This window comes from Galleria mellonella, unplaced genomic scaffold (genome assembly GCF_026898425.1).
Source record: "Galleria mellonella isolate WM207_F2 unplaced genomic scaffold, CSIRO_AGI_GalMel_v1 utg139, whole genome shotgun sequence".
Lineage (NCBI taxonomy): Eukaryota > Metazoa > Arthropoda > Insecta > Lepidoptera > Pyralidae > Galleria > Galleria mellonella.
The window spans coordinates 10,492,883-10,513,553 of record NW_026441995.1 but is presented as its reverse complement, the minus strand read 5'-3'; the positions used below and the strand labels follow the sequence as shown (position 1 = coordinate 10,513,553).

The 20,671-nt window shown below is 32.8% G+C and overlaps 1 protein-coding gene and 1 long non-coding RNA gene across 2 annotated transcripts in view; one reads left to right on the top strand and one right to left on the bottom strand.

The window, feature by feature from the left end:
- The window catches only part of LOC113511874 (rhomboid-related protein 2), a 132,170-nt gene that overhangs the window by 77,772 nt on the left and 33,727 nt on the right, over positions 1-20,671 (bottom strand).
- On the top strand, positions 2,318-18,821 carry LOC128202596 (uncharacterized). The gene is made up of 3 exons (XR_008253878.1): positions 2,318-2,387; positions 8,646-8,829; positions 18,265-18,821. It is a non-coding gene; the product is annotated as an uncharacterized LOC128202596 (long non-coding RNA).

Here is a 20,671-nt window from a genome sequence, read left to right as displayed (position 1 = left end):
CTTGCTTGTTTCTTTTAGTGATTCAGATATATTGCATTCCTGTCCGTAGGATAAAATTAAAGTACTTTTTTTGGTACAAGAGTCAGAATAACAGATGTGGTTTTAAAGAAAATGACATAGTACTCGTACACAGGTGGACTTATATACCTAAGAAAAAGAGAAGGAGAAAAAGTATATAAATAAGATGTCGTGTAATCCCGGCATAGAAAGGGTCTTTTTTTAATAGGTGATAATGGAATGGTAGCCCCACTCGCGCTATCGGTATACACCAGCGGGGCACCAGTGAAGGATGATAAGTGAGGATGAAGCAGGTCAGTTAGCTCATCGTGACGAATTCAACAAGAATTGTTCACGATGGTTTCCAGGGAGAACCACGTGGAGGTCGACCTAATAAGGCATATTGCTAGCAATGGGGCTGTCAAACTCCATTGCTAACAATCCTTTCCCCCCTGCATAGAAAGGGTCATCCCTTGCTTTCCTGTGGATGTCATAAAAGTCGACTAAGGACACTAAATGGTCGAAGGATGGGCAACTGTGTTCTCTTTCGGGGGAAGGGATTGTTAGTAATGGGGAGGTTAGTTTCCAACCTATTTCAAAATCAGGTCAACCTCCACGCGGTTCCCCCTGGAAACCATAATTTATCGTTAAATTCTTCACGATTTACCTGCCTTTTCATCCTCACTATTCATCCCTCACTGGTGCCTCGCCAGTGTATACGGATACCGCGGACAGGGTAACCATTCCATTATCAACATTAAAAAAAAAAACTGTGTCCCTCTTTAAACATCACTAAAGCCTAATTACGGTTGCTAACCCACCTGACAAGCTTGGCAAAATTTCCCATTAGGTACGTGAGAGGCCTATGTGGACAGTTAATGGCTGATATGGTGATCATGATAAATAATATGAGAAATAATAAACTATGATTGATAACTATATAATTAGTAACTGAATATTTAAACAAAACATAAATATGTTATGAAACATGGTCTTGAAAGGATTTATACATGGGTGAAGGTTATCAGTTACCACCTAGTAGGTACTATGGCCACGAGTATGTATGTAATTAGTTTTTGATTAAGTCAGCATTTTAATTAAAAAAAAAAGATATCACACAGTATTCTACGTAAACTAATTGTTTTCAAATGTTTGTATTATCTTAATAAGTTTAATCATATATTTGATTATATATAGTTTATTGTTAAACATAAGCTTTCACCATAATTAGAGTTTTGACAGGAGTTACCACGCTTAGCAGGAGGGTTGGCAACCACACTTACCATAGGCTCTTAGTATCATTAACATCTTTTAGTTGCCTTTTACGACACCCACAGGAAGGAAAGGGGTGGCTACCCCTTTCCTTCCTTATTCTATGCCGGGATAACACAGACTTGATTATATATTATCAGTGGATAATTATCTTTATTATTATAACATTCACAAGTATAATAGTTGTCAAATTAAACAGAGCTCACACATGAGCTAAAGCAGTCAGCATAATAAGTTTATTTAAATAGAAAAGAAATTCCTCTATTTACAGTTACAGGACAGGTTCTTAAAGACTTAGATCACATTTGTCTAGATAGAGCGTTGAGAATAAAAATGCCCCAAAAACAGTCGACCAACTGTTGGCTGATACGTTATTTTTTTATACTATGCGAAAATTCAAAGGTATATCAGTTCTTTTTAATATTATTAAAGCGAGTACGTCTGTTTGTTGGTGTGAGTTATTAATTTATTACTTTTTGTTGGTATAAAAGCTCTACCAATTGTCACGAAATTTGGTAAACACATATTATTTAGAATGAATACGGACGGACATAGGCTACTTATTATACCTGTCGATAATTAAATTAAGTCACGCGGAGGAAATCACGGCCGAATACAATAAATATAAATAAAGTCATCAATTAATTACAACATGAATACAATTTTATACTTTAATTCATTTATTTATTGACCATATTACAAAAAACTTGTATAGAAGACGGATTTAATTTTATATAGTATTTTTATCAGGTCTATATTCACATTTAAAATAGATAATTGGATTATAACAAACATGCCAGATCTTCCAGTCAACTTTTGAAAAAATAGGAATATAATAATACGGTGAAAAATATTAAAAATTGTTGTAAATAAATAGTTCATTCTTTCTAGAAATTTTTCTTTATTAAAGTGTTTCTAGTAACACGACTGAAATATATCTAGTGACTCTATCTAGATGTTATTGGTCCAAGCCTTAAGGCGTATAGAAGCTGGTGTCAAGTAACACGGTGACATTGTGACAACACGCTACTTGACTCGCCACCACCGTGACTTGGCAGCGTATTGTCCACATTTGTTTAGTAGCGAACTAGTTAATCCAGTACCGTGACTTTTATGAGGTGAGTATAGTGATTTGTATGTTTATTGATAGCTGGTAAGTCTATGCGAGTGTAAGTACGTACTGGCATTGTTTTTGTTGAATAATAGAAACAAATAAATAAAAAAAAAACTTTTCTAAACTTTGGCTGGATAAAGATCTCTATCTATATACTTCTCCATTCCAAATAGTTCTTGTATGCTAAATTTTGTGACGATTGCTTTAGGTAACAAACAAACTTATTTTCATACTTATTACGTAGTAAGGACTGTTATGGTAAAACATAAATGATTTTATTATCAATTATAAATATATATTTATATTATAATAGAATAAATCTTTTATATTAAATGTTATAAAAAGGGTTTAACAAATTTAATTTTTAATTATAAAATAATGTGATTTACCATGGTATATGATTACCGCCCACCATAGGCACTCGCAATACCAGAGATCAGCAGGTGTTTTGCCAGCTTTTTAAGAAGGAATATGCTCCTTTATTAAATATTTTAATGTCGTATCTGTTCGGAAATATGGATACTGGGAGTTGGATTCATACTTAATATACACGATTAGGTAAATTAATCCATCTTTGTTTGAATATGAGCATATTAAGTCCTTTAAATATATTTTTGATGGGCAAAAATGGAATGGTAATCCCGCCTGAGCTATCGGTGTACTATATGAGATGGGAAGGACATAGGCGTATTTTTTTCCTGATCAGCGATCGTATCCCGGTCATGCGAACGAAGTCGCGGAGAAGCTAGTACCTTATAAATATTCGTTATTTAATGGCACTAGAGTAGAAATAGAATAAATTTATGAGCATATTTTTATTTAAATCATACAACGTAGACAAGAAATAGATATGACAAAGGTACGTCATGTAAACGTATTGTAGCAAGAGTCCTTAGTGCTATCTAGCTTTTACTCCCACAATTCACTAAAATCTGCCTCATCATAGCTGTAATGGTGGTACAAAATATGTATTATTATACCTTTTAGCACTGTTATCGGAGCGTTACATATTGTGAAGCAGGTGCGTAGAAAATGACCTGGAACCGTAATAATGATTTTATGTATCAGTGAGCACAATTACTTGGCTGGTTGCTACTATAATATCTTTATTCTATGTAAATTGTCTTGATTCTTTACAAGCAACCTACCTGGTTTTTATGTTTTTGCTTAAATACTACATATTATCTATATAATATTTTGCCTATTAATCTGTGTTATAAAAGAGGTGATAGTATAAATTACAGAAGTAATTATAATTTAGTTTTACTTCTGAGAAAAAATTTTGACCTATTAGGTTTTTAATGAGTGGGTAGACATTATTTAAAATTTCATGGGCCAAACAGTATACTCTATTATGTCCATGGTACAGCTCATGTCTATAGGCGACGGTTATCACTTTCCATCAGGTAGGCCGTCAGCTTGTTTGCCATTCTAAGTTGTATAAAAAAAAAATGTATTATTATGACAATTTAAGTATTAAACAGAAAACGCACAAAACGTAAACTTATCCAATTTTCGTTTTGTTCATTACAGTAACCAATTTGGGCGTTCAACTCATCTAAACGGCGACCAGACTCATTAACATGTCCTTATAAGTTGTATGCCAAACATTTTGAATTTACATCTCGATTTACGGTAAGAAGAGTAAATTTTAAAATTCCAGGTTAAGTAAATAGTCATTACAGAAGGTGTAACAAAGAGCGTTAATAATCGGAAGCCTAGGGCGAGAGACTTTAAATTTTACTAACATTATAGTATCTCGCAAAAATTCAAAAAGAGTTAGCAGTAAACTGATATGTGATGAGGAGACTATTTCGACCGATACAAAAACTAGCACATCTTGGTCAGTGACCGTTGTAAATGTAGTTAGGGTAGGTCTTGCCCAGCAAGGGGATACCATAGGTAATAAATGAATAAAATAGTATCCACCCTGCCTTCTTAGCTTTAAGATTCATTAAATTGAATTTTCCTTAAGGAAAAACGTAAGTCGAAGTATGTTCAAAAATAGTCTGCGTATAAGCCGCGTGGGTCATAAGTCATTTAGTTGGGGGGAAAGGAAGTTAGTAATGGTAGAAGTTAGTAGTGTTAGTAATGGGGTCTAACTGCCTCATTGCTAGCAATATACCCTATCAGGTCGACCTCCATGTGGTTCCCCCTGGAAACCATCGTGGTTAATTTTAGTGCAATTCATCATGATGGGCTAACTGACCTGCTTTCATCGTCACCTATCATCCAACACTGGTGCCCCACCAGCGTATACCGATAGCGCGGGCAGGGTAACCATTTCATTATCATCCATTAAAAGTCATTTAGTTCCATATTTGGATTATTCAAAAGTTGTCAGTTTGTTTGCCATTTCATGTCGTATAAACAAAAAAGTTGTTTTCGTCATTTAACTCTTATTTTTTGTTACTCATTCCTAATGATATAGGTAATTAATGTGTTGTTATCGCCACATGAAATTAGTGGCGCCCTCTGTTTTGATAAGAGTTTTTAGGCCGTCGTCTTTGTTCATGAAGGCCTATATCTGAAACTCTGTAACTAAGAATTCACGAAGAAAGTAATAATAATATTTGAAGGGTTTAAACATGAAGCAATTTATATTTAAATAATTAAGTGATTTGGGCTGAAAAAAAAAATAAAAACATACTGATTTAAAAATATCGACCCAAGAACTTACTCTTTTTTTATGTAGGTTTAAAAAAACTAATATGAAACTAAACAACGTTGCTCTGTTTCTGTTCATTCTATTGTTAGCTTTTGACATAGTTTTTATTCAACTTAAAAAATTAATTACGCGCGTACCCTTACGGTTACCCTAGTTATTTTTTTTTTATCTTAAAAATCTTATATTTGGTTAATCCATTTGAGAAGCGGCGTGAAAGCTGGAGCGCACGTGCGTCCGCGCACCTGCCGCCTCCACCCCCAAGGCGAGGGTCGCGAGTGGAAAGCAACATATCAGCATGATAACAGCTGAATGCCAAATATCCGTGAGGTAATGAAAGCGTTGTTGTTCCGGGTTTTGTTTTTTTTTTTATGTAAATGCTCTAAATAAAATTTGTAATTTTATGAGTAAAAACTTCCATTCTGTTAAAAAAATAATTATGCTCATGTGTTTGATTTTAAACAAAGCGGGCAGAGACATCTGTCGACTATTATCGTTATAAATGCAACATTCGACATGTTCTCATTTCGCTGAGATTGAATATGTATTAAATTCAAAACTGTATCCTCGAGATATAACGGTATTTTCCATTACCAGAGAGTTAATCGGTAATTTGTATTTACATAAAAAGCTTTTGATAATATTATAAGGGTTCCATTTTGGCCCATTGGTTAGATAACCTTAACAAGCTCATTTAATATAATATGGACAGTAAACATTTGTGTTAATCGCTTGTTCCGGCGATTAAACAGTTTTACTGCCATTTAAGCAGCTATTAAGAACCAATTAGCATTAATCGAACTCCTCTTTTTATGATTTTAATCATTAAACAAAACATTTTTATTTAATTGTTATTTTAAACTGTTCGAAAGGTAGCATTGCGTATAAAAATTCTAAAGGTACTTTGTGGTCAGTATTATTTTGAAAATTCTAAAAAGACGAGAGGAGTCCAGGTCATAATTAGACTGTAGACTGAATTAGATTACAATTCTTCAAATTCAACAATGTTTTAGTTACATTTGACGTTGTGTAAAAGATATGGTCAATGCCAAAATCTGATTAACCCGGTCAGAAGGACCGGGCATCCCGCGATTTCCGCGTGCAAACTTCTAGTTTAATTTTACGCATCTCGAGATTTCGACGTGCTCGCATTTTTTATGTTTATTGATGTTGTTATCCCGTGATTTTTGTTTTGGTACATTGATATTGTTTCTCATAATCTCGCTAGATGACTAAATACTCGTACTTCTATTTGTTGTCAAAGCGATGTGTTTTATTGTTATGAAAAAAAAAATACGCAGTTAGAAGGTTAATACGTTCAGATTTCCCTGTCCAAAATTTTTATGTGCAGCTTAAGGTTTTCTAAATACTTATATACTATAGGTATTTAGAAAGTCTTAGTGTGATTCGTCAACTATTAGTACTACCGGCAATATTAAGAACTATACTGACCTGAAATACTTTAAAAATGCCACTGATTAATAGATAACGCATAATTAAACGAAGCAATTAGAATAAAATAGTTGTATCCCAAAAAAAATTATAAAGTCATGGAGTAATAAGTAGGTACTTATATAATATTAAAATTTGCTTATGATCAAAATTATATAGTTGTCTAACTACAAGAGAATTTATTGCTAAGTCATTTTTTTTACAATAGCAGTCACCGCATAGTTTCGGGTTTATTTAACTTAAATGAATGTAATAACTTCCAGGTTATAAGAAAGATACTTAACACGGAGAACGTGTATGTGCTTTGGATGAATCTTCACTTTAATTGATGTTTGTTAACGGGACGCATTGCATAGGGCTCATTGCTGTTAATATAGTTAATAATGTGGGGAAGGACAATAGCAGCGGAAGCCATGTCCGCCGGATGTCGCGGCGCGGCCCATCGATCATGTTCCTACCTACCGCATTGATAGGTATCACGGGTAATAAATATATTATTTTATAGTAAAAAATAAATATATAAAGTCTGAAGATACAGAATAATCAAAGGAAACAGTAATATATTTACTTATAAAAAAAAACTGATCGATAAGATTTAAATTAATAATTAATTAATTCCTTTTTTCGAAAAGTAGAAGTCCTCTTTCTTGAAGCTTATATTTTTTGTACGATATCTTTGGCAATTCAGAATTTATGACTTTCTGCAATTAATGAGATATACTATTGTATTAATTCCATATTAATATTGTCATAATGAAACTAGTGTGGGTCAGTTGTTATTAACTGTTTTTTAAGCATTTACGTCATTTTACATATTTTTTTTTAGTTCACTAATGTATATAGAAAAAAGTTACAATCGTTAAATAAGTTACAGCGCATTTCTGAACTCATTATTCTTTATTGGACACAGGAAGTGAGCGCTAAAGACAACAATTGTGAAATACTTTCCCACGGCTAACCAAAACAATATCTGCATTTTCATACCCAAAAGTTATTACGTGATTGTATGCAAGATCGGCAGCTTAAGGTGTTCACAGACTAGACGGGGCAATTGACATTGTTTATTGCACCTTTGCAATGGACCGCCTACAATAATAAACGTGAAATTTGTCTGTCGTGTGTCGGCTTTGTGTTGAGCACGTAGAGAGCACCTACAGGATAAAGTTAGTCTGGAACAACATTCTCACGTTCCGTATCCATTGTAAACCAAACTGAGCAAAGGACACCCGTTACGTTTCGTTTACCATCATTGTTCTTTACGAGCTTGTGAAATGTAAACAATAAAAATTTAAGCGAATAAGTTTTTTATTAAAAATATTTGAAATAGTCAGTGTCATTGTACGAAAGTATTGAATGAGTTGTATTCGTTCACATTGTAGTACCATCACGTACGAGCGTCGCCGTGCGATTGCCTGCCTTTTCAATTTACTAAAGTAATACTTTTGGCATAGAATAGTACGTCACGATAAATGTATTATATGTGTAAAATATTTACTAAATTGATAATGCTATGAAAGTGCTATTAAACTGCAGCTTGATTATTAATTATTGACTAAATATTATTAAAATACTCCAGTTTTTGATCAGTAGATCTGGTAATATATCGCACAAATAAAGCTGCAATATTTTATATATTGCTTTTTTGCTCGTCATTGTCTACATTGATAGCTTTGATATTTCCATTCGTGTTTTTGCCGTTGGATACAGGCATTGTGAAATATTCATAATGTCTTTAAAAGATCAACACCTCCTTTCATCAGGTGTACCTTCTCGTTTGCCATTCTAAGTTACAGAAAAAAGTGTAACAAAAAAAGACAATTATCTGTGTATATCGAATGCCCATTTAGTTAATTTAATTTTTAAATTTATGATACAGATATGCAGAATGACATAGGGTAATACAATTCTAAAACACGAGGAGAACAACAGGAAAAGAACTAATTTTTATTTAATCATATTATATTATATAATTATACTTAGGCGCGTCTACTTAATTTCTTAATCTAAGTCACAGGTGCATTGTGGAGTGAGCGCTGAGAAATACAATTATAAAAACACGAAAAAAAAAACAACACCACAAGATCTATTTTTTTTATTAATTCAAACCGAGTCCCCGTTTACTTAATTTTTTAATCTATGACACAGGTGCATTGCGGCATGGCTCTGCGTACATACAACGGGCACACTGCATACGTCACCCGTGTCCGTTGTGAGCCTTCCGGCGGAGTTTCCTTTGCCACTGATTCATTCATCAATGAATTTCTATTGTGGTTTGTCGTGGTTCCGGACCGGACCTACGGTGCTTGCTGCCTAGCCGTCTGACTCATGGGTAGGGAATGTCACTAGCATTATGTCAATGAATATGCTTACATGTATCGACAAGTTACTGTACACGGAACACCTACCGAGATGTTAATTGACATTTTCACCGGATAAGATACCTAATATGTTTTATTATGTTATCGAATCAAAGAACATATCATTAAATAATCCTCAGTGTTGAATTATCCAGAGCTTTAGTGAGCTTACACTAAATATTATCTGTGATAAATAATCACAGATAATATTTCATTCATAAAATTTGTAAAATGTAATTTACATTAACTAGTTCACTTAATTTTTTCATACATTCACATCCATTATAATATTGGCATATACAGCATTGAAAGATGTTTAAGATGAAAAGGAAAAATAAGTAATTATTATGTGATAGTTTTGTTATTTATAGGATCTAATAATATTACATGGGGGAAAGGGGATTGTTAGTAGTGGAGACTAAAAATCCCATTGCCAGCAATATATCTAACCACGACCTCCACGCAGTTCCCCCTGGAAACTATCATGATTAATTCTTCGTGATGAATTCATCATGTTAGGCTAACTGACCTGTTTTAATTCTCATCTATCACCCTTCACTGGTGCTCCGCCAGCGTATCCTATTAGCGCAGGCGGGATTACCAATCCATTCTCATCAAACAAAAAAAAATTACATGAGTATCTATAATTTTCAACCTAATGTGTAAATTTAATAATTGATTGATATTTAATGCACAACAAATTAATAATAAGAAAAAAATATATTTTGTGTTTTCCTTCCTGTAAAACCAATATGGATACCTGTCCAACGAAAGTTATCAACACTTGAGTCGATTCAGAAGCACTATCTCTATTTCTTAAAATTAAATTTTCAATTTGATATAACAGCGAAATGATTATTCTAAAGATTAACACAAAATAAATTTTTAGTGGAATTACGCTAAAATAGCTATACATCTAATTCTCGATGGGCTCTACCATAATAGTTTAATTAAACTATTTAATTAAAACTGTAATTCTAGAGATAAGTTCAGGGATTGGTACCTCAGAATCGACCCCAGTGTGAAACAATTTGTTACACTTGTTACGCCGCGCACGCGCACGCCGCATTGTTATTGTTTTGGTGTGTCGCCGCTTTGTCGCCCATTCACCGGCTTTGAACTGCACCCATAGATGGTGGAGCATATTTATGAACGCACGGAAGTCATTACAGTAATCGTATCGTTAAATTTGTTCACTGTAGTGTATGTATGTACCTTCGTTATTATATATTTTGTAACTTATAACTATTTTTTGTTATTTGCAGTGACAAATATCAAGGGTTGTGATTTTGTCTATATTGTTAGGCCATTATGACTGAATGTAGTGTTAATAATCTAGCAAGAGTCCTTGCTAATTAATACATACGAGTATATTATTTTTACTCAAAACAGTTAATATTTTTTTAAATAATTTTCTAAAGACCCCTTAATCAGGACTTTCGAGTGATTTAATCCTGGCGACAAGAGCCAGCTATTATTTGCTGCTTTCAAACTTTCACGTTTGAGGTGTCTGAGTTTTAGGCTTCGAAGTTTGCACCAGGCAACGAAGACCTGGCAACTTACCTAGGGCAACATTCACTTGTCATATATTCGGTACCAATTAGATTTTCCAAAGCAAATATCCTTATCGCGAAAATTGTCGTTATTATGGCAAAATTGTGGGCAACACTAAAAAAGGCAGACGGATAATTGAATTTACACTTGTGTACAAACTTGCACAACCGGTGGGCAAACTTCTTTGTTTACAGTTCTCATCCTTCGTTGTGGTGCTCCAATTTTCGCACTTTGCTGAACTTTGAAATGTTTAAACAATGCTAGCCTTGCAACAGTTATCATTACAGCAAAGTTTAATAAGAAATTTAGCGTGTGTTACTTAGGTTGCCGATTCCAATTACAAATGTATAATAAAAGAACATACCATTTGAATACTCGATAAGGTTTAAATAGTATGGAATAATTTTATAATCATTAAAAGCCCTATTTTGTTCTTTAATTAAATGATTAAAAATGATCGTGAAAAGAAATGATTGCCACCTGCTTAACAGATCCTTCTTACTTAAGAATTCTTCAAGGAAGTTTTAAATATTGCTAAAGAAATAATAGTTCTCTAACATAGTGGGTAAGATGATACTAACGAAATATGGGCATCTGTGTAAAATTAAATATTTGATTTATTTTTTAATAAGGGTAAACAAATGTTTATTATTACTTTATTATTAAATCTGAATGTGAATTTTAGGAATCTTTTATTAGATATTGATATTAGTCTTAATATTTCAGAATATTGTGCAATAATAATAAATGCAGCGCTGTGACAATGTAGCGGCAAAATTGTGTAAAGCAATTCCATGTTTAGTCCGATTCGACTATCAAACTTTCCTTATTTGACATTATTTCTGATTGTGTTAAAGGGTTTATTTCTGTAAATTGTAAGCCCGTGTAAAGCATACAACAAAGTTAGTTTTCCGTGGGAATTCTGAAGAAAGGTATTTGCAATTCACACCGCCACTACCTTCTGCTGTTTCGAACGTCGGCTATTTCACACCCTCACACCGTTTCGGCTGAACATTTATCATTTACATAATGTATTGCTATCCTTATTCCACAAACGTTTAACGACTTATTGGAAATTATATTTTATCTGTCAAGTGTTACAGAGCATATAATAAATCGAAATCCAGTGATAAATTTCATAACACTGAAGAACTTTCCCCAAAGAATATACCTAGCCGAATTATAAAAATATTCTCGTGATTGCGGATTTTACAAATACAAATGTCTTTTAGTTTAAAAACAGTTCTAAAATTGTTCCTCGATAGTATAGTTGTTCAGTTTCATGAATACTGTTGCTAGATTTCGACTTTTAATACACACGTTCTGTTACACGTATATGTAACTACTTACACTGATAATATTTCGTTAATAAGGTCATAAAAATATACTATTTTAGAAACATAAAAGTATTAAATATATTACGATTCTATATAAGGAGCAATTGTTAACATTAAGATAGCTAAACTAACTAGATATGTCGTATAAGAATAAAGAGGTTCAGTAAGTTGACAGTAAATAATGAAATTAGCAGTGACTGTTGTAAAATTAACAGTTAACCAGAACATTTGCCGTCGAATAATTTGACTGCAATTGAGTGGGTACACACATACATTTGTTAAGTGAAGCAAAAAGTCGGTCAATGGATAAATTAACAATACAACACTTAAACAAAAGATAATTAACATGTGATGCAATACCTAGGTATGTTTGTATTTTAAACATACGAGAACAAAGGAGTGAAAAAATTGCAAACGATATTAGTAAGTATGATGTTTGTATAGATGAACTTTTATACAAATAATGTTTTAAAAAGAGCGTCGAAAGGCACACTGTATGTGGGAGTTGAAATAATTATAAAATCTCTTATTAGTTTGCCAACTACTAGGTAACTAGCAATTTTAATAAATTGCACTATACTAAACAATATAAATAGCAATATTTTTTGTGTTTTATTTTGTGAAGGAAAATTCATAATCGATATTTAAATATAGTTTACAATAGCACCCAAATGTCAAGTATTAAATACTATCAAATAAGTTTGTCCTTGTCACATCCTGGTCAATATGGGGATATTATTTAATATATTATATAATATATAATTATAAGTGATCTATTCTACTTATTCATACATATTTCTTAAAATATCTATTTTGGTTTAATTATGAAATAAATATAAATTAGTTTAATTTATTGTAAAATATCGAGTGGATACTACACACCCAATTTTATTCTAGCACCGAACAAATAAAACGATCTCTACCACCCGAGGGTGTGATCTATACGTTCTCCATTACCGCCCTGGCCCTGCGCCCGTGGGAATCAACGCTCACTAAATTATTAACAAAAATATTTACACGCTGCCTACTTAAAAGATTTGACCACCGATGTTTGCGCCGACAGTTTGCCGCTCACGACAAATAAATGCCCAATGTGTACGACCACTGTTTTTCTAAGTTTATGGGAAAACTCTGGCCACGGAGCTCGGGGTTGTCAACATTTCGTGTTTGATTTTTATGAGAACCGTCTTATTTGGAGATCGGTGTCGGGTTAGTGGCGGGGATTGTTTGCTGTAACTAATATGGGTCAGATCAGAGCTTCCCAGGCAGATTACAGTAGGTCAGTAACCTAAATTATAGTGCTAATGAAAAAAAATCGAGATGATCACCGTTCAATACTATTTCACCGTTTAGACAGAAAATTGTCTCGAATACTTTTCAGTACTATATTTCATGGACAGAAAAATTGGAATGATAAATGCTCCGATTTAAGCAAACTACTCTATGTTGTGAGTATTTTTAACTCGGCCCTTTTTCAACATATCCTGCTAATATCTTTACACATTGAAGCACCATAAATCTTTTTCGTAATTCTTCTTTAATCTATCCTCTAAATTACCATAACAATATTTAATCTTCATTTTAACTATTGTTATCGCACCATATTATCCTATTAATCCATCCATTCTTCTTTACTTAAAAACGCTAATGTTTGTAAGTACGGATGAAAGGATGGGTGAGTGGATGGATAGATGTATGGTTTGATGTTCGTGCTACTTTACACAAAAACTACTCAATGGATTTGAATGAAATTTAGTACACGGATACATTAGATGTAAACCCAGCACAAAGGATACTTTATATACTGAGTCACGCGGACAAAGTCGCAGAATGGATCTAGTAAATAATAAATTCTTTAAGCAAGTAAATATAAAAATATGTACATACTTCTGTACAGCATCTTGGGTAATACTGGTAAGCATGTAATAACCGCGACGCTAATCCATTAATTAACATCACTGAGCAATTAATTGGCCGAGTTCACGTGGAATAGACCGTGGCAGAGCGCCGGAACGTAGCTGTTTTTGCTGCACAAAAAAAACGCGGAAAACGGTCCTCACTTTGTTACCGAGTAATTTGATGGGAATCGTAACCAATTCTACGGGTGACTTTCCTCATTGTTTCTAAGATTTGCTGTCTCGTTTAATTATAACTCAGCATGATCGACTCTCAAAATCAAAAGTTAAAAGCGTATACTAATTGCTATTTTTGTATCACTCTCACCAAGTTATGAAACTCGGTTCTAGTTGCTATGTATCTTATTAAGCAATAAATTGGACTTCTCAAGAGAGTTCTAAAAAGGCGTTTTATAACAAGATATTTAAATTTTTTCGAAGGATATTAAAAAAAAAAACAGTAAATTTTGATCCTCCTACGCTAATCCACGGCTCGTCCTGACAGTTGGGCATATTGAGTTGTACGTTTAACACAATAGTATCTAAGCGTTGACAAATGCCTCTGACTACTCTATTAGGAATTATAGTTGTGGGCAAATTTTCTTTTATAGAAATTACAAGGTACAAAGGTACCTTAGATCACAGGAATGGTTTGCATGAAGAGTATCATGGGCGACACCGTATACTATGTTATGTCGATGGTATTGTTCAAGCCTAAAGACGACGGTTACCACGTTTTATCAGGTTTGTTTGCCATTCTAAGTTGCATAAAAAAATTACAATTTAAATTTTACATAAATAACCAACATTAATAATGGTTCAGATATAATTTATGTGCTTCGGATTTAATATTGCACACGATACAATCGAGTGCACAGTGTGTACACCCCCATTTATAAAAATAATCTATAATCTGCCATGTGTTATATTATGGTAGAAATACTATTGTCGTAATTGCATATAATTAATTTTTAATCGTTTGTATAGATAGGGTTAGACAGGAATTGAATAGGTATATTATTTAAAACTTTTTTTATTTTTCTGCTAAAACCATAAGAATAAATAATTTAATCTTTATTCATATACCAAAACAAAAAACAAGTGTTGGTAAGTATTCATGAAACCGAAAAAAATTTCTATACGTAAATATTCTTTTATGCCGATTGGAGCGGGAAATGAACAGTACAATGTTATAAACAACATGGACTCTCTGACTCTAAAAACTTTCATAAGTGTCTAGTGAATGGATAACTAATAAATAAAGTTTTATTATTTGGATATATTTATAATATTATGTTTTATTTTGTTACTAAACCACTAAAAATTATTATTACAATATTCATTATTTTTGCAATGAAAACTTATGACTTCTAAATATTTTTTGTTTAGTTAAGCTTCCCTTGAAAAAATAAAATAAAATTATTGATTTATACAGGTTATTAACATTATAAATGATTGATTGATTTATTCAATGTCAAAGGGTTGTCACACTGAAATACGAGTATGAGTTTACTTTATCGTTGACCTTTTCATTAATTTATTAAATGTTTATATCTATGTAAGTTATGATAAAATTGTCCATATTTAATTTCTTACTAATTGTAGGTAGTAACAAATTCGTTCAGGGGTAATGGAAATTAAATTCATTTGTAAAACATAGGACAAACAATGACATAAGAATTTAATATTATGAGTTAAGTATAGTTTTATCATATGTAAGTGTGTTAGTTCGTTTGTTACCTAATGGCGCCCTAATAGCTCATCAATTGTCATGATGTTTGATACACAGCTAATGTTTGGAGTGGTGAAGGACATGTTACTTTATATCTCAGTCAAATGAAATAACCTGGTTACGTGGATGACGTCGGTGGTTATCTATATTATATAAAATATTTATCAATAATTATACCCCTACAATAATATCAGATGGTAGCCCTGGTTTGTATACTGCCAATTACGTATTCCGTGCCGTATCGAGGTAACTATGACGACTGCCAGCAATCATTCAATTGATCGCGACTCGAAAAGCCCGCGAGATTGCCTCGTTATCCAATAAACACATTGGCGCCCGACCTCCGTGTTATTATATGAATAATACGCCACAGATACAAGGAATATGTTTTGAAGCGATTTTTAAAAAAAGCAAGTTTTCGATCTGTCTATTTTTTTCTGTACATTTTTTACCCACATATACTATGTATATATATACTTTATATATCCTATGATTTAATTTAGGATATAACCTCAAATTGGACTGTATCAAATTTCATTCAAATTTCAGCCTTTTAAATGATTGAGTAATAAATATACAATAATCGAAACATATTTATAAAATTTCATCTTTTCTTGCAATCAATATATGTAGTTTACTTTTATTAATAGTATTATTTTATTTCTGTGTTACTCCCATATTAATTTTCTAAGAGTTGAAATAGCTATTTTTCATTTTTCATTTACAGTCATAGCATTTATCGACAATACGTATTACTGTTATGGTGAACGTAGTTAACACTTGACATGCCCATATTTTGTTAACCACACATTATTTTCTTATACATAATTATTTAAAGGTGTTATTATGTAATATATAAATTAACTTTATTTCTTGAATGCTGGTTTCTTGTATTAAAATATAGTTTACATAAGATTAAAATAAACTGTACTAAAATGTTAGAATTAGATAAGTATGATTTATTTTACTTTTTAAATTAAGTTAGTTAATATAAATAAGAAATTTACCAGACAATCTTAAATTATGATTACTTAATTATGTACTTATCTTATTATACTGATCTGATAATATTTATACAGTTATTATATAAAAGTAAAAATAAAAGACGTCCGCTCTGTCAGTTTCATATGCAAGTTGTCGGTGGCGCCAGAACGTTGTAAGTACCTGCAATTTGCCTGTCGTGTACTGTGCCAAGACCGTAAATGTCTTCACACCTGATTCTCTATTGTTTTGTAGGATATTAGTTGAAATTAACGATGGCGCTATACACCTTATATCCATTTTTGGACTTCAAATTAATCACTATGATCATGATTTTCATTGCTATTGATGTTTTAGTACAATCGTTACAAACTGAAATATAATTTGGGAAAAAGGAATGTTAGTAATACGGACTACCATTCCTATTGCTAGCAATATACCCTATCAGGTCGACCTCAACGTGGTCCTCCCTGGAAATCATCATGCTGAATTTCAGGTGTATTCATGACGATGGGCTATCTGACCTGCCTTTTCACTCTTACTTATCACCCCTCACTGGTGCTCCGCCAGTGAGGGGAATAAGCGCGGATGGGGTTACCATTCCATTATCACCCAAAAAAAAAAAAAAACTAAAATACAAATTCACTGACGCATTTTCCTAAACTTTTACTAAAACTGTTTATAATTTGTCTTGACTAGTAGAGAGTTACAGTTCTTACATGTTATACTGTTATATATTCTGATTTGTCTGATTGAAGGAAAGCGAACAAGTATCTGTGAAGCATAAAATCTTGCACGGAAATGCCTTAGTATTTACTATACGAGGCGAACACTTATAAATATTTTATGGAATTTATAATAAATGAAAAATAACTGATTTGTTTTTGTTAAACCGCCACGGCTAATCTCTAAAATATTGTTCATATGGCAATGAATTTCCAAGGAACAGATGAGTAACATCTGAGTCTTTAGAAATGGCAACGTATGGGGAATATCATGGGCGAAATAGTATCTCTGTTATGTCTATGGTACTGCTCATGTCGACGACAGAGACGGTTACTATTTTCCATCAGGTGGGCCGTCAGCTTGTTTACCATTCTAAGTTACATAAAAAAATATAAAAAAAAAAATGAAATAAAAGCTTGGTTTTTGGCTAGACTCTCTTGAATCTGTACAACAGTTATGTATGTAGGTATATTCTTAATACTATGCCTAATTTATAATAGTGATGTGATAACGAAGCAGGAGTAAAATGTACCGCTATGATGGTGTCCAAGTTCTAAAAATTTCTTTTTATTTTCATTCCTTTTTTACCAACCAGAATATGCACCACTTTACTGTGCAATGGCTAAATGAAAGGTATGCACTTACATTATGACGCTGTGTGCAGTGCACGCTAGTTCGGAAGTCTTAGTTCACTTAAATAGAGTAGCCATGTTTTATTTAATATTTATTTTATATGTTTATAAAAATATTTAAAAGATTTTGGATTTCAATATTGATTGATATTCAGTAATTCTTAATTCAGTGTTTACATTCATCAGCTGATAATAAGAGGAGTGTGATCGGAAGTATTGATAGATTAATGTTATCAATATTTCTCTGTATAGATGCTATTGTGTACCACATCATACTAGTAGTTTATTGTCCACTGTTGAATATGACAGTAGTTGCCATTCTTGGCAGGTGGATTGACAACTGTAGTTAGGGCCTGGAGATGTTTTAAGAGGGACGCTGCTGCCCATCCCTTAATCATTAAGTTCCGTTAGTCGCTTCTTACGACACCCATGGGAAAGAAAGGGGTGGCCATTGTGTAAAGTCTACAGATATTGTTGTATATACTGTATAGATATTGTATGTATTTGAATACAAGGAAACTGTAATAATTATGTAATGACTGCTCTACAGTCTGTTTCAGTTGCAAGTTGCTCGCGTGTCAACCGCCGACATCCGAAGCATTTCCTCATTGTCGCACGCGTTGATATGCTGTCCAGCCGCACAGTGCACGTCAGTCAAGCAAGCTGTTACTTTTTGCTTAATTTTATGTATGTTCATGTCTACAAGACTTGCATCGAAATCAACGTACCTTTTTCTTATACAGGATATGACACACACGTGATGCTCATGAATGTACAATTTTGTGCTTTATATGGAGTAGAATAAAATCTTTATTACAGTGTGTGACTATAATTTGGTGTAAACATTGTAATAAACTTCTTCAATCTTGTTGCCAAATAACAACCTCTAACAATGTTAAATAACTAAGTTTTTAGGCTGTGTTTGAAACACCCATTTTATTATGTTATGTAATTATTATCAATGTGAAAATTTATAAAGATGTTTGTAAGATTTATTTCATTTATCCTGGAATAACAAGTGTCAAATTATTACATTATAACTTAGTTATTCGTATGCCGACAATTAATTTTTACGAGATAAATTTCACCATATTATATTACCTGTAGGTTCATTACCTATTAAAAATATGAATCCCATGATAGTTGGGGAAAATATTATGTAGATATAGATGAATAATATATTATACATTTTATCTATAGTGTTAAGTCTAGTTTCTAGGTATCACACAAAGTCTATTCTATTGAGTGCGTAGGACGAATCATTTTAATAGTTAAGTCGCCCGACGTCTTTCATTACCTTCATCCTGTCGTCAATTCAACTACTTACCTAACACTGACCCACATTCCAAGAACTAGTAGATAATCAGGTCGATAGTCAATCAAAAAGGTATTGGCCCAATATTTGAACCAAATCTAACATTGTTACACACTATTCAAACACATATGGATTTTGCTTTCAATTGATAGCCAACAACGTTCGCTTTCAAACCAATAATCCATCTTTTTTCCAAACGATATAACCTTATTTGTTGATTACAATCGGCATCGCTAAATACAGGGGACACAATATAAGTTTTTTGTGAGGACCTATTGAATCAATTTTGCTTTTTTTGCGCGGATTCGGAAGCCGCAGGTAGTGCCTCTAGATCCGGGTCTCTTTGTGTTGAGTTATTGTTATTTAGTCGTGTTTACAAATTTGCAATTTGCGAAGCAATAACTGTCAGGACGCATCAGCTGCTTTATGCGGCCAATTGGGTTACACGCATGTTACATTGCGCACTATTTGCACTGTTAACAAATAAGTAAATTACAAGCATGAGCCTCCTTGTGTTTGTAAGATAAGTTAAAACTGGTTATTGAATTGAAAACGTTAAAAAGATACCTTGTACTTTTGACGATAGAATATTAATTATTAGATTAAGCGATTTGCTGATCATTATAATAAATGATTATAATGAGTTTATCACTGCATCAATTAATTCAATACGTTGCTGAGTACTTATTGGATACTTTTACATTTTTATGCGTTCCGTTTCTGTTAGTGAATGGAGCACACATTATTCACATATCTTTCGTGTAATTGATTTCATCAAGATGACTTTGAATAGAATCGACAATGATCTTTTGTACCGTTACATTGTTAAACTTATAAAAGATACGCAATATTCTGTTACTTTTGTGTCATTAAAGGGTTTACAATATTTATTTGACCATGCAAATATGATAATTATATAGTAATATGTAGCGAATTCATTTTGAATTTTTATACGTTGTTTAGAAGAAACCAATATACAAATTTTGGTGGTAGAATCATAACGTGGAAAGTGGAAATAAAGTGAGTTTCATATATATATATATAAATCATTAAAAGCTATCACATCTGTTTTCATAAGATAGAGTAGATAGTAATACATTGTACATTTATCCTTCATTCATATAGATGCTGAAACCGTTAACAATTTTATTATATAACTAGTTACATTTAACTGTTTTTTTTATTATTAGGTAGTAATATTTAATGGTACTTTCCTAAACTGATTAAACAATTTTAATGAAATTTGTAAATGTGTATTGTTTACTCCAGTTTGAGTGATAGAAAAAGTTTTATCCTGATAAGAAAAACTGGATTCGGTACCTGGCGAGACTGGTCAAAACAAAGTAGACCCTGTCACTTGGTAAAATTATGCTGTGTGGTCCCGGCTGTGCAGTGTGGTCCCGGCATAGAACAGGCCACCCCCTTCCTTTCTCGTTGGTGTCGTAAGAGGCTATTAAGGAAGGGCGAAGGATGGGCTTTTAAAACATCTTTAAAGCCTAACTGCGGTTGCCAAGCCGCCTGCCAAGCGTGGCAAACTACTGGCAAAAGCCCCCAGGGTTTTGCTATTTGCCACAGGGGGAGGCTTATGTTCAGCAGTAGTCAGTTAAAGGCTGATAAGATAATGATATTATTCTTTCTACTA